Source organism: Dendrobates tinctorius, unplaced genomic scaffold, assembly GCF_039654945.1.
Source record: "Dendrobates tinctorius isolate UK_male_01 unplaced genomic scaffold, ASM3965494v1 ptg000341l, whole genome shotgun sequence".
NCBI lineage: Eukaryota > Metazoa > Chordata > Amphibia > Anura > Dendrobatidae > Dendrobates > Dendrobates tinctorius.
Genome location: NW_027362007.1, coordinates 2,179,888 through 2,194,062, shown reverse-complemented (window position 1 = coordinate 2,194,062; position 14,175 = coordinate 2,179,888). Strand labels below are relative to the sequence as shown.

The 14,175-nt window shown below is 49.9% G+C and overlaps 1 long non-coding RNA gene across 1 annotated transcript; it reads left to right on the top strand.

Moving 5' to 3' along the window:
• The first annotated feature begins 1,742 nt into the window (after window positions 1-1,742).
• On the top strand, window positions 1,743-8,272 carry LOC141074871 (uncharacterized). Its single transcript, XR_012227235.1, has 2 exons — window positions 1,743-1,786; window positions 6,787-8,272. It is a non-coding gene; the product is annotated as an uncharacterized lncRNA (long non-coding RNA).
• The last annotated feature ends 5,903 nt before the right edge of the window (window positions 8,273-14,175 follow it).

Sequence of the window (14,175 nt, the reverse complement as noted above, 5' to 3'; positions counted from 1 at the left end):
GTTAAGATTAGCTACACGGCTCAGCAGACAGTATCACACGGGATAGGATTAGATACACGGCTCAGCACTCAGTATCACACAGGACAGTATTAGATACACGGCTCAGCAGACAGTATCACACAGGATAGGATTAGATACACGGCTCAGCAGTCAGTATCACACAGGAGAGGATTAGATACACGGCTCAGCGGTCAGTATCACACAGGAGAGGATTAGATACACGGCTCAGCAGACAGTATCACACAGGACAGGATTAGGCTGGAGTCACACTAACCTGCGCAAAATACAGTCAGTAGTTTACAGGCGTAATGCGGATGAATGACCCCTAAACAGTGCTCCGTATGTCATCCGTAATCAAGGTGTGGTCGCGTATTTTGCGCATGTCAGCATCTGTATGTAATCCGTATGTAATCCGTATGGTGAGATTTTCTCGCAGGCTTGCAAAATGGACATATAATGGAGCCCTATGACAGTTTTAATAAAGAAAGGAAAGAATAGATATATACTCATAGAATACATATATATATATACACATGCATTCTATGTGTCTATATCTATTCTTTCATTTCTTTATTAAAACTGTCAGTGTGAGTTTACTGTATCGCGCACTGAATTGCCGGCTTTGCTAAAAGACACCGGTTGCGTATTGCTCGCAGGTCACATGTGTGGTCCGTGTGTAATCCGTATTTATTGCGCACCCATAGACTTGCATTGGCGTAATACGGGCGTAGTACGCTGACAGTCCCAGCATGCTGCGAGTGGCACGGAGCGGAGGATACGGAGGAGAAATATACAGCTGGTTCGAGTGACCCCATAGAGAATCATTGGTCCGTGTCTAATGCGTGCTTTTTGCGCCTCTCACTCTCCCGTATTCCTCGCCAGTGTGACCCCGGCCTTAGATACACAGCTCAGCAGACAGTATCACAGAGGACAGGATTAGATACACGGCTCAGCAGGCAGTATCACACAGGAGAGGATTAGCTACACGGCTCAGCAGACAGTATCACACAGGAGAGGATTAGATACACGGCTCAGCAGACAGTATCACACAGGACAGGATTAGATACGCGGCTCAGCAGTCAGTATCACACAGGAGAGGATTAGCTACACGGCTCAGCAGACAGTATCACACAGGATAGGATTAGATACACGGCTCAGCAGACAGTATCACACAGGATAGGATTAGATACTTGGCTCAGCAGACAGTATCACACAGGATAGGATTAGATACACGGCTCAGCAGACAGTATCACACAGGATAGGATTAGATACATGGCTCAGCAGACAGTATCACACAGGAGAGTATTAGATACCCATATCACACATGACAGGTTCACATGCAAGAAAAAACAAAGACCAAAATTTAACTTTATCAAACAGAAGAGTATACAAAGATGCACTAACGAAAAAAAATGTTGAAAAAGTAATGAAAACATTGAAAAAAAAAAATTTGAGCAATAGGGGAGCGGAAGCTGCCAAGGGAGCACAAGAGAAAAGTAGGAAATGATTACAATGCGTGGGCTAATATGCTCTAGAAATCCCTGATGGATGCCCTCCCTGCACCCTACGTTTCCACGGTATGGCGCCCCACTCGTTGGCGACTAGCCCTAAAAATCCCTTAACCTAACGTGTAGTAAAACAGTCAGGAACAATGGTTATGTATAAGAGAGCGACAAAACGGGGAGTGGAAATTGCAGGGTCACAGAGACTATGTCATGAGACCAACACCTACAAACAGTATAGTCCAAGTGACCGGTGGATATTTATCCCTCCCTACCTCCGAAAGGTGAGTGTTATATATTGGCCCCTGGGCACCTGTTGGAAGCGGAGGGTATTGACACCAAGAAATCGGTCACATCCCCCCATTCCATATAGTTCAAAATTGTGAGATTACAATAGGAAACAGAGAAGCAATTTCAAATAATGCTCTTAGAAAATATAAAAGAAATGTCCACATAGCCAAATGCTGGCCTGTAAACCTCTCAACAGAGGCATAAAGGTTCAATACTCCTCTATGATGTGTAGTCGGCTCATCGTAGTGTCCCAGGAAGCCAGACCCATACACTAGGGGTTTTAGGGGTAGCCGCCGACGAGTGGGGCGCCATACCGTGGAAACTTATGGCATCCAGCGGGGATTTATAGGGCATATTAGCCCACATACTGTAATCATTTCCTACTTTTCTCTTGTGCTCCCTTGGTGGCTTTCGCTCCCCTATTGCTCAATTTTTTTTTCATTTTTTTCAGTGTTTTCATCACTTTTTGCACTTTTTTTTCATTATTCCATCTTTGTGCTGTATCCTTGTCCTATTCATGCAATACTTTTTTAAAGTTTTCTAAAAGTTATATTTTACGGGGTCTTTTTTTCACCCTATAGTTTTTTCAGGCTTAGTTGCCCCAGTTCTGTGTTGTCATTAAATCTGTGTTGGTCGTGAAGGGGTTAGTCGCTTTCTCCTGATGTGAAGGCCAATTGAGGAGAATTTTTTGGGCCACTTTGGACAAACAACCTTTGTCTTCTTTGTCTCAGTGTAGAAAGCAGTGAGCGTCCGTCGGGGGAACGGGGCCGAGGGGGACGAGGGTTTCACATCGGATGTTTCCTCAGTAACTTCAACCAGTGAGAACGACAACAAAGAAGCAATTAAAGCTCAGCCTGAAGATGAGGGAGAATGGATTCCTGCGGTGTGGGAATGTGCGGTCCGGCTCAGACATTGACCATCCGCAGATGGGGAACCACAAGTCCCAGGAGATCTGTGATTTCTACTATTGGTAGATCTGAGTGACAACGGATAGATCTGCAGCACATCGCACCGAGCAGGCGGTCACTTAGCGCCATGCCGCCATTGGCGCGGATTTACTACATGGACCCGCTCATCACTGGAGGGTCCTTTTTGTGTCATGTCCTATTTGTCGCCATATTCATCAAAATGAGGCAGACGATTCATGAATTTGATTCATGGGCTTTCCTGCTGTATTGAACTGTATCACAATTGTGCCAAAAATCCACCAGGGGGACTGCAGTGAAGTTAGGCCAAATGTTGTGACTTTTTAAAAGTTACAATTGATGAATCAGACTAAAGCTTTTGGAATCACTAACCTCTGCCCCAAAGCTAAAAATCCTGCCTCCAAAAAAGGTGCAACTAGAATAATGAATTGGGTGCAAACAAAGGTGCAAAACTAGATGAAAGAGGCGCAAAGGCGATGAGGAATCAAGGCCGATGTGTTTTAGACACTTTTTGCAGCTCATTTGATAAGGGGTGTGGCTAAGATGAAATGAGGCGTGGCTAAGATGGAATGGGGTGTGGTCTAAAATGTGACAAAGAGCCCAACGTTAGACAAAAAAATGTCACAATATAAAAACAACAAATGTATCATCAAGCACAAACCAAATATGGCCATATTCAGACTGTCCATATCGGAACCAGCTTTAGAAAATCTGCTCCAATGACTGGTACAGGAGACAAGAAGGAAGAGTGAGGAGAGGAAGAAGGGACGGCGGAAGGGAGAAGGGGCGGCCGAAGGGAGAAGGGACGGCGGAAGGGAGAAGGGACGGCGGAAGGGAGAAGGGACGGCGGAAGGGAGAAGGGACGGAGGAAGGGAGAAGGGACGGCGGAAGGGAGAAGGGACGGAGGAAGGGAGAAGGGACGGAGGAAGGGAGAAGGGACGGAGGAAGGGAGAAGGGGCAGAGGGAGAAGGGGCGGCCGAAGGGAGAAGGGAAGGAGGAAGGGAGAAGGGACGGAGGAAGGGAGAAGGGACGGCCGAAGGGACGGCCGAAGGGAGAAGGGACGGCCGAAGGGAGAAGGGACGGCCGAAGGGAGAAGGGACGGAGGAAGGGAGAAGGGACGGAGGAAGGGAGAAGGGACGGCGGAAGGGAGAAGGGACGGAGGAAGGGAGAAGGGACGGAGGAAGGGAGAAGGGACGGCCGAAGGGAGAAGGTACGGCGGAAGGGAGAAGGGACGGCGGAAGGGAGAAGGGACGGCGGAAGGGAGAAGGGACGGCCGAAGGGAGAAGGGACGGAGGAAGAGAGAAGGGACGGAGGAAGGGAGAAGGGACGGCCGAAGGGAGAAGGGACGGCCGAAGGGAGAAGGGACGGCCGAAGGGAGAAGGGACGGAGGAAGGGAGAAGGGACGGAAGAAGGGAGAAGGGACGGAGGAAGGGAGAAGGGATGGCGGAAGGGAGAAGGGACGGCGGAAGGGAGAAGGGACGGCGGAAGGGAGAAGGGACGGCGGAAGGGAGAAGGGACGGCGGAAGGGAGAAGGGACGGAGGAAGGGAGAAGGGACGGCCGAAGGGAGAAGGGACGGAGGAAGAGAGAAGGGACGGAGGAAGGGAGAAGGGACGGCGGAAGGGAGAAGGGACGGAGGAAGGGAGAAGGGACGGAGGGAGAAGGGACGGCCGAAGGGAGAAGGGACGGCCGAAGGGGGAAGGGACGGAGGAAGGGAGAAGGGACGGAAGAAGGGAGAAGGGACGGAGGAAGGGAGAAGGGACGGCGGAAGGGAGAAGGGACGGCGGAAGGGAGAAGGGACGGCGGAAGGGAGAAGGGACGGCGGAAGGGAGAAGGGACGGCGGAAGGGAGAAGGGACGGAGGAAGGGAGAAGGGACGGCCGAAGGGAGAAGGGACGGAGGAAGAGAGAAGGGACGGAGGAAGGGAGAAGGGACGGCGGAAGGGAGAAGGGACGGCGGAAGGGAGAAGGGACGGCGGAAGGGAGAAGGGACGGCCGAAGGGAGAAGGGACGGAGGAAGGGAGAAGGGACGGCCGAAGGGAGAAGGGACGGAGGAAGGGAGAAGGGACGGAGGAAGGGAGAAGGGACGGCCGAAGGGAGAAGGGACGGCCGAAGGGAGAAGGGGCGGCCGAAGGGAGAAAGGAAAGAATGAAAAGTGGAAGAAAGGAATGAGAGATTGGAATGATACATGGAGGTCAAATGAAAAAGGCATAAAGGAGAAAGGGAGTGTAGAGATCCACCATGAGTGGATCGGGGATTTAATTGCTTGGCAGGTCTTTGAGGCATATGCTGGGACACTCAGGGTTAAACAGTTCATTCGGTTTATTAAACTGCAGCATAAACCGCGCTTCATGAACTAAATAGCATGTAGCTTCCAGTACAACGTCCAATAAACATTCAGCTTTACAGCATACACAGTTTCTTACTGACCTCGGGCAGCATTACTCACGGGTTATCAGGGCAGTGGCCGCACTCGGATCATCGTTCCGGACAATGCCTTACTCACTAGGCCGCCTAGCAGTTCCAGACCCACAGCCGGGCAGTAGCACCCCTACACAGAGCCGTCACAGACTCTAGCAGGTCCGGGCCTTTCCATGTGCTCTCCAGGAAGTTTAGTCCCAGGCACTTCCAGCACACACAGGCCTTGCGGGACCTTGCACTCTGACCAATCAGGATCAAAACACACAACCCATGTGATCAGACCTCAGTCACATTATATATCCCAAACCACCCCATATGTGGGCGGTGTATGTGTGGCTAGCCGATCCCGCCCAGCTCTCTGACTAGCCCTATAAGCCGCCCTTATAGGTAAATAATTCATGGACTACAAGTCCCAGCATAACATCGCTATTTTTGGGCTTATAGCGCAGAGAACCTCTGCGACACCTACTGGACATATACAATCATGCCGGTCACTGTTTCACCACCACAATCAAGGAAATGCCCACATGCATATTCTGAGTCGCATATGCAGCGCCCCCTAGCTTTAACAGAGGTTACTGCACCACAGGAGGAATTAAATGATGGAAAGCAAAAAAGAAGAAATACAGGATGTAAGGAAGGAGGAAATGGGGAGGAAGGAAAAAGACAAAAAAATATAGAGAAGTGAATGGAAAGAAAAAATGCAGGGAAAAGATGGGGGGAAGGAAGGAGTGTACGAAACAAAATCAAAGAACATCTTTGATTTTGCACAAAATTTATCAACCCGTCAGCACCACGCTGAAGAATTTTGCTCTACAACTGGAAAGAATCCCACGAAGCAAAAAAGAAATTTAACTTTAAAAATCCACATTATAAGAGTGATTGAAAACGTGAATGTTCCAGATTCCAAGTATTGGAGGAGGATCAGGACGAGCGGCGGTCAGTGAGACCGTCCATGTGATTATTCTGGCGCTGATCACATTATCCGCATTGTTCCAGGACTGCCGATTGATCCAGGTCATATAATGAGACATGGCTCACTAGACCTCCTACCAAACAGTGGGGTGGGGCCTTTTTAAGTCCAGATTGATTAATAAATGAGCTGCAATACAGCTCTGTTGGTTGTTACTGGAAACAGTCAGTAAGCAGCTTAGCTCCTGTAAAGCAGCCTTGTGTAAAGATAACACTCTATAATACCAGTCCGCAGCATGCTGGGTGCAGACACTGAATCAGCAGGAAATTCTGCCACCCTTAACTATGATGCAGCAGAATCATGAGTGCAGCTCTGGAGTATAATGCAGGGTGAGGTGCGATGCAGCTCAGTCCCATTCAGCAATTATCACAGGGAACAGCTCAGCACTACATCTTATTACACATCCAGCTGCTGTTCTCTCTGGGGTCTTGTTTAGGAAATGGAAGCAATGCTGTGTTCTGATACTGAGGGGGGCACACGCTCCACACTGGTGGGTCTGTTACAGAGCTGTCAATCATACTGCAGCCCCACTGTCAGCTGCTGACATAGTAAATATTGGGGGCCCCATATTAAGTCCTAGCTTCGTACTGTACCCCGCGCTAGGTTACATTTTCTTTCTTCTGACATTTTCGATTTTTTGCCTTGAGCGTTGGTTAATACTTGTCTTGTTGCTGCAGCCGCTGGTGCCGGTGATTTATTGTAGATGACGGAGAAGCAAGACCACCGAGACCCGAACCAACCACCAGAAGCTCCCATGCAATATTGTCGATGACGGAGAAGCCAGACCACCGAGACCCGAACCAACCACCAGAAGCTCCCATGCAATATTGTCGATGACGGAGAAGCCAGACCACCGAGACCCGAACCAACCACCAGAAGCTCCCATGCAACGACTGACACCACAGCGGTGCCGCTGATTTATTGTAGATGACGGAGAAGCCAGACCACCGAGACCCGAACCAACCACCAGAAGCTCCCATGCAACGACTGACACCACAGCGGTGCTGCTGATTTATTGTCGATGACGGAGAAGCCAGACCACCGAGACGCGAACCAACCACCAGAAGCTCCCATGCAACGACTGACACCACAGCGGTGCCGCTGATTTATTGTAGATGACGGAGAAGCCAGACCACCGAGACCCGAACCAACCACCAGAAGCTCCCATGCAATGACTGACACCACAGCGGTGCCGCTGATTTATTGTAGATGACGGAGAAGCCAGACCACCGAGACCCGAACCAACCACCAGAAGCTCCCATGCAACGACTGACACCACAGCGGTGCCGCTGATTTATTGTAGATGACGGAGAAGCCAGACCACCGAGACCCGAACCAACCACCAGAAGCTCCCATGCAATGACTGACACCACAGCGGTGCCGCTGATTTATTGTAGATGACGGAGAAGCCAGACCACCGAGACCCGAACCAACCACCAGAAGCTCCCATGCAATGACTGACACCACAGCGGTGCCGGTGATTTATTGTAGATGACGGAGAAGCCAGACCACCGAGACCCGAACCAACCACCAGAAGCTGCCATGCAACGACTGACACCACAGCGGTGCCGGTGATTTATTGTAGATGACGGAGAAGACAGACCACCGAGACCCGAACCAACCACCAGAAGCTCCCATGCAATGACTGACACCACAGCGGTGCCGGTGATTTATTGTAGATGACGGAGAAGACAGACCACCGAGACCCGAACCAACCACCAGAAGCTCCCATGCAATGACTGACACCACAGCGGTGCCGGTGATTTATTGTCGATGACGCAGGAGCCATCAGAGACCTGAGCTCAGCACATTCAGGGGAGTAGCGCGGCGATCATTATATGGGGGCACTGTGGACCAGCTGCCTCCTAATGTGACTGATCAGCAGTTCCACCCCATATACTGGATGAGAAAACATGGTAATTGCCGGAGAGAAAAAGCAGCGCAGACATTATCAGCCCACACTCAGCTTTACACCGCCACATGGCGCAGAGACGTCACTGGCTCCACGAGGAGGAGAGATGGGCGGTGTAGGCACAGGTGATGTGGATAGGGGCTCTCCGTACATGTAAGTCCTCGCAGAGGGGGCGGCTTAAAGGGATGTCATAATCTAAGGTCAACCAATCCGACACATTGTATCATTAAAAGTTCTGCAACTTTCCAATATATTTTGTCTGGAAATCTTCAATTATAGGGGGAAAAAAAACCTATTGGATGGCAGATGAGGTGTAGAAATGCAGTAAATAATATACAGGGGAGGGAGATAAAGGCGCAGTAATGTAGTACAAAGTAGACGCAGGAGAGAGGGAAGAGGGAGATGAAACTGCAGTAATTTAGTACAAAGTAGACGCAGGAGAGAGGGAAGAGGGAGATGAAACTGCAGTAATGTAGTACAAAGTAGATGCAAGAGAGATGAAGAGGGAGATGAAACTGCAGTAATGTAGTACAAAGTAGATGCAAGAGAGATGGAAGAGGGAGATGAAACTGCAGTAATGTAGTACAAAGTAGACGCAGGAGAGATGGAAGAGGGAGATGAAACTGCAGTAATGTAGTACGAAGTAGATGCAGGAGTGAGGGAAGAGGGAGATGAAACTGCAGTAATGTAGTACAAAGTAGATGCAGGAGAGAGGGAAGAGGGAGATGAAACTGCAGTAATGTAGTACAAAGTAGATGCAGGAGAGAGGGAAGAGGGAGATGAAACTGCAGTAATGTAGTAAAAAGTAGATGCAGGAGAGATGGAAGAGGGAGATGAAACTGCAGTAATGTAGTACAAAGTAGAGGCAGGAGAGAGGGAAGAGGGAGATGAAACTGCAGTAATGTAGTAAAAAGTAGACGCAGGAGAGATGGAAGAGGGAGATGAAACTGCAGTTATGTAGTACAAAGTAGAGGCAGGAGAGAGGGAAGAGGGAGATGAAACTGCAGTAATGTAGCACAAAGTAGACGCAGGAGAGAGGGAAGAGGTAGATGAAACTGCAGTAATTTAGTACAAAGTAGATGCAGGAGAGAGGGAAGAGGGAGATGAAACTGCAGTAATGTAGTAAAAAGTAGACGCAGGAGAGATGGAAGAGGGAGATGAAACTGCAGTAATGTAGTACAAAGTAGAGGCAGGAGAGAGGGAAGAGGGAGATGAAACTGCAGTAATGTAGTACAAAATAGACGCAGGAGAGAGGGAAGAGGGAGATGAAACTGCAGTAATGTAGTACAAAGTAGATGCAAGAGAGATGCAGAGGGAGATGAAACTGCAGTAATGTAGTACAAAGTAGATGCAGGAGAGAGGGAAGAGGGAGATGAAACTGCAGTAATGTAGTACAAAGTAGATGCAAGAGAGATGAAGAGGGAGATGAAACTGCAGCAATGTAGTACAAAGTAGACGCAGGAGAGAGGGAAGAGGGAGATGAAACTGCAGTAATGTAGTACAAAGTAGATGCAGGAGAGAGGGAAGAGGGAGATGAAACTGCAGTAATGTAGTAAAAAGTAGACGCAGGAGAGATGGAAGAGGGAGATGAAACTGCAGTAATGTAGTACAAAGTAGAGGCAGGAGAGAGGGAAGAGGGAGATGAAACTGCAGTAATGTAGTACAAAGTAGATGCAGGAGAGATGGAAGAGGGAGATGAAACTGCAGTAATGTAGTACAAAGTAGAGACAGGACAGAGGGAAGAGGGAGATGAAACTGCAGTAATGTAGTACAAAGTAGATGCAAGAGAGATGAAGAGGGAGATGAAACTGCAGTAATTTAGTACAAAGTAGACGCAGGAGAGAGGGAAGAGGGAGATGAAACTGCAGTAATGTAGTACAAAGTAAACGCAGGAGAGAGGGAAGAGGGAGATGAAACTGCAGTAATTTAGTACAAAGTAGATGCAAGAGAGATGAAGAGGGATCTGAAACTGCAGTAATGTAGTACAAAGTAGAGGCAGGATAGAGGGAAGAGGGAGCTGAAACTGCAGTAATTTAGTACAAAGTAGATGCAGGAGAGAGGGAAGAGGAAGATGAAACTGCAGTAATTTAGTAAAAAGTAGATGCAGGAGAGAGGGAAGAGGGAGATGAAACTGCAGTAATGTAGTACAAAGTAGATGCAAGAGAGATGAAGAGGGATCTGAAACTGCAGAAATGTAGTACAAAGTAGAGGCAGGATAGAGGGAAGAGGGAGATGAAACTGCAGTAATTTAGTACAAAGTAGATGCAGGAGAGAGGGAAGAGGGAGATGAAGGTGCAGTAATGTAGTACAAAGTAGAGGCAGGAGAGAGGGAAGAGGGAGATGAAACTGCAGTAATTTAGTACAAAGTAGATGCAGGAGAGAGGAAAGAGGGAGATGAAACTGCAGTAATTTAGTACAAAGTAGACGCAGGAGAGAGGGAAGAGGGAGATGAAACTGCAGTAATTTAGTACAAAGTAGACGCAGGAGAGAGGGAAGAGGGAGATGAAACTGCAGTAATTTAGTACAAAGTAGATGCAAGAGAGATGAAGAGGGATATGAAACTGCAGTAATGTAGTACAAAGTAGAGGGAAGAGGGAGATGAAACTGCACTAATGTAGTACAAAGTAGACACAGTAGAGAGGGAAGAGGGAGATGAAACTGCAGTAATTTAGTACAAAGTAGAGGCAGGAGAGAGGGAAGAGGGAGATGAAACTGCACTAATGTAGTACAAAGTAGATGCAAGAGAGATGAAGAGGGATCTGAAACTGCAGTAATGTAGTACAAAGTAGAGGCAGGAGAGAGGGAAGAGGGAGATGAAACTGCACTAACGTAGTACAAAGTAGACGCAGTAGAGAGGGAAGAGGGAGATGAAACTGCAGTAATTTAGTACAAAGTAGAGGCAGGAGAGAGGGAAGAGGGAGATGAAACTGCAGTAATTTAGTACAAAGTAGATGCAAGAGAGATGAAGAGGGATCTGAAACTGCAGTAATGTAGTACAAAGTAGAGACAGGAGAGAGGGAAGAAGGATCCGAAACTGCAGTAATTTAGTACAAAGTAGACGCAGTAGAGAGGGAAGAGGGAGAGTGATCGCGTATGGAAGTCGCTCACTCCATGATTCCGAGCGCAACCCTGACAATTACAGCTCCTTTAAGCTCGAGCTCCTCACAGTAGTGTGGGTCATGACGGAGCGGTTCGCAGAGTACCTGGTGGGCTCCGAAGTAGTGGTGCGGACCGACAATAACCCGCTGGCCCATTTGGAAAACGCCAGACTGGGAGCTCTGGAACAAAGATGGATGGCCCGGATGGAGAAATTCAACTATAAAATTATCTATAAAAGAGGGGCCGAGAATGTACACGCCGATGCTCTCTCCAGGATTCGACATATAACCATAGGGAAGAGTCGAGACGACGAATTAGAAGGGGAAGAGATACCGTTTGCCCTCACCGCTGCCGTGCTTACAGCTGCCACCCAGGAAGTACCTCCCATGGAGACCCTAAGAGGCATGCTGGAACAATCCGGGTATAAGTGCATCCAACAGCAGCAAGAAGACGAAGAAATTGGGCTTCTCCGGGAATGGGTAACCGCTGGCAAATTACGCACTGACTCCCAAAGACAGACTTTGACTCAGGACATGTCACTGATGTTACGACAATGGGAGAGATTGGTTATCCGAAAGGGACTATTGTATCGTAAAATGACATCACGAACGACATCTATGACGAGTTGGCAGGTAGTTACGCCAGGAGCCCAACTTAACGAACTGGCTCGAGAAGCCCACGAAAAAGGGGCTCATTTCGGAGCTCAAAAGACCTTGCAATGGTTACAACAGAAAATTTACCATCCACGCTTGCATGCTGTTGTGGACGAGACTTGCCGGACTGGTCGCCTACGTGAATTAGCTAAACCGCCTGCCCAGCGAGCCCCAGTACAAACAATCGTGACCTCAGCGCCCCTCGAGCTTCTGATGGTGGATTACCTGACCATTGGTCCGGCATTCCAGGGGTATGAACACTGCCTCGTCATGGTAGACCATTTCACTAAGTTCGCTGTGGTCACCCCCACTCGAGACCAGACCGTGGAGTCGGCCGCCTCCACAATTTGTAGAAACTTTATACAAGTTTACGGCTGCCCTCAACGGATACATTCCGATCAAGGAGCATGTTTTTTGGGAAAAATAATGGAGGAACTACACCGCCTCTACGGTATTGACAAATCCCGGACCACGCCATACCACCTGCAGGGAAACGGGGCCTGCAAACGGTTTAATCGGACATTAATCCAAATGTTGCGTACTCTGGAGAGTGACAAGAAGGCCCGTTGGCCCGAATATGTCCCTGAACTAGTATGGGTCTATAACAACCGAGTACATTGAGTTACCGGCTATACCCCTTACTCCCTGTTGTTCGGACGCGAGGGCAAGGGGAACACGGAGATAGAGTTGGACCCAGAGGAACCTCAGCCCTGGACTGGGATATCATCACGGGTCCGAAATCACCGGCACAGGCTGCAAACTCTTCATCGAATCGTACATACCAAACTTCAAGACTTAGAACACCCAGGAAAGAGTTCATCTCTACCTCCTGTCCTCCAAAGCGGAGACCGAGTACCCGTACTAGACCAACGTCCCCAGAACAAATTAGAGCCACGCTGGGAAGAGGGTCCCTATCGGGTCCTACGCCGTATAAACCCTCAAGGACCTGTGTATGAAATACGACCCGAGAAAGATGAAACGCTGCCTACCCGCATAGTGAATCGGAATATGCTACGCCCCTGTATTTCCACCGACCCGAAACAACCTGAACCTGCTCCTCAGGTCTCTGAACCATTGCCCGTGTTCTGGGACTCGGACGACGAGGAAGACTTCCCCACAATAACCAGGGGCTCTCTACTCAATGACAAACCAACTGACACAATTAGCCCGCCCGAACCAGCTAGCCCAGTACCGGCCACCACCCCAGAAGACTCCACCCTCGTCGAACTAAGACGCTCCGAGCGGTCAACAGCCGGCAAACCCCCCCGAACGATACGAACAGGACCAGTTCATATGGCAACAAAAACTGACACCTCCGCAGACCAGCCCAAGTATACTGAAGCCCTCGCCCGAGGACTGGCGAGCTTACAGGATGGTGGAGTGTAGGGAGGAGGACCCCCACAGAGTGTCCGGGCGGGAACCAAGGGGACCGCCATCTGAGTTCTAAGGAAACAGTACCCTGAGAACAGAGGAAGAGAGAGGACTGTTGAGAGTGACAGGACAGCAAGGGGAGGGGCGAGTATAAAAGGGGCAGGGAGTGTGCAGAGGAGTCAGTTGGTGATACGTCAGACAAGGAGCAGGAGACGGAGGGGGCGTGAGAGAGCGGAAAGGACACTGACAGTTGAGCGAAGAGACCAGCAGCAGAGGGTAGATACGCAGTGGCCCTCAGGAAAGAGGCGCCGAGCTTACCGACAGGGGACTGCCTCTTCACCCCAATCCTGGGTTACGATCTGCCCCCGGTCATCCTCGGCCGATACCGCTGAGCTTGAGCCCTCCGCGGCCTGTTCGCTCCCTCTCCCGGCTGCTGCCATCCCCATTGAGCCCGCGGTTGTGGCCTGCCCGCTGCTACCCGCGGACGCTGCTGTTTCACTTCAGCCCGCGGTTGCGGCCTGTCTATTACCGCTCACAGCCACCTTCACCCCGCTGCAGTCGGCAGTTGGGGCCTGTTCCTCGTCAACAGAGACACTCTGCACACAGCCTCAGGCTGTGCATGGTGCCAGTAAACCGCCACTCTTGAGCACTGCGACACAACCCTGCTTGGGGACAGGAGTCCCATTGAACTCGCTGACAAGCGCAACCTCGCTGTTACTACAGGGGTTATTCCATCTCAGGACTCCATCAGGGCCTGTTGTGCCCCAACTCCTGCTGGGCGCCGGGGCGCCTGAAGATTACTCCAAACCTTCAGCAGCTGGGCCCAGCGGCTGCGACGCCAAGGCAGCCTCATCAAAGACGCCAAAGCAGCTTCATCCGCAACGCAGCTCCAACAGAGACGCCGAGGGACGTCAGGACGGATAAGTGACATTATAGAGTATAAGGACCCGTAGACGGCCATACCGTGGCCCCATAGTAACCGGCCTCGGCCGGGTTAGTCGTGGTCTTTTCAAATAGTGTTTGGTTGTACT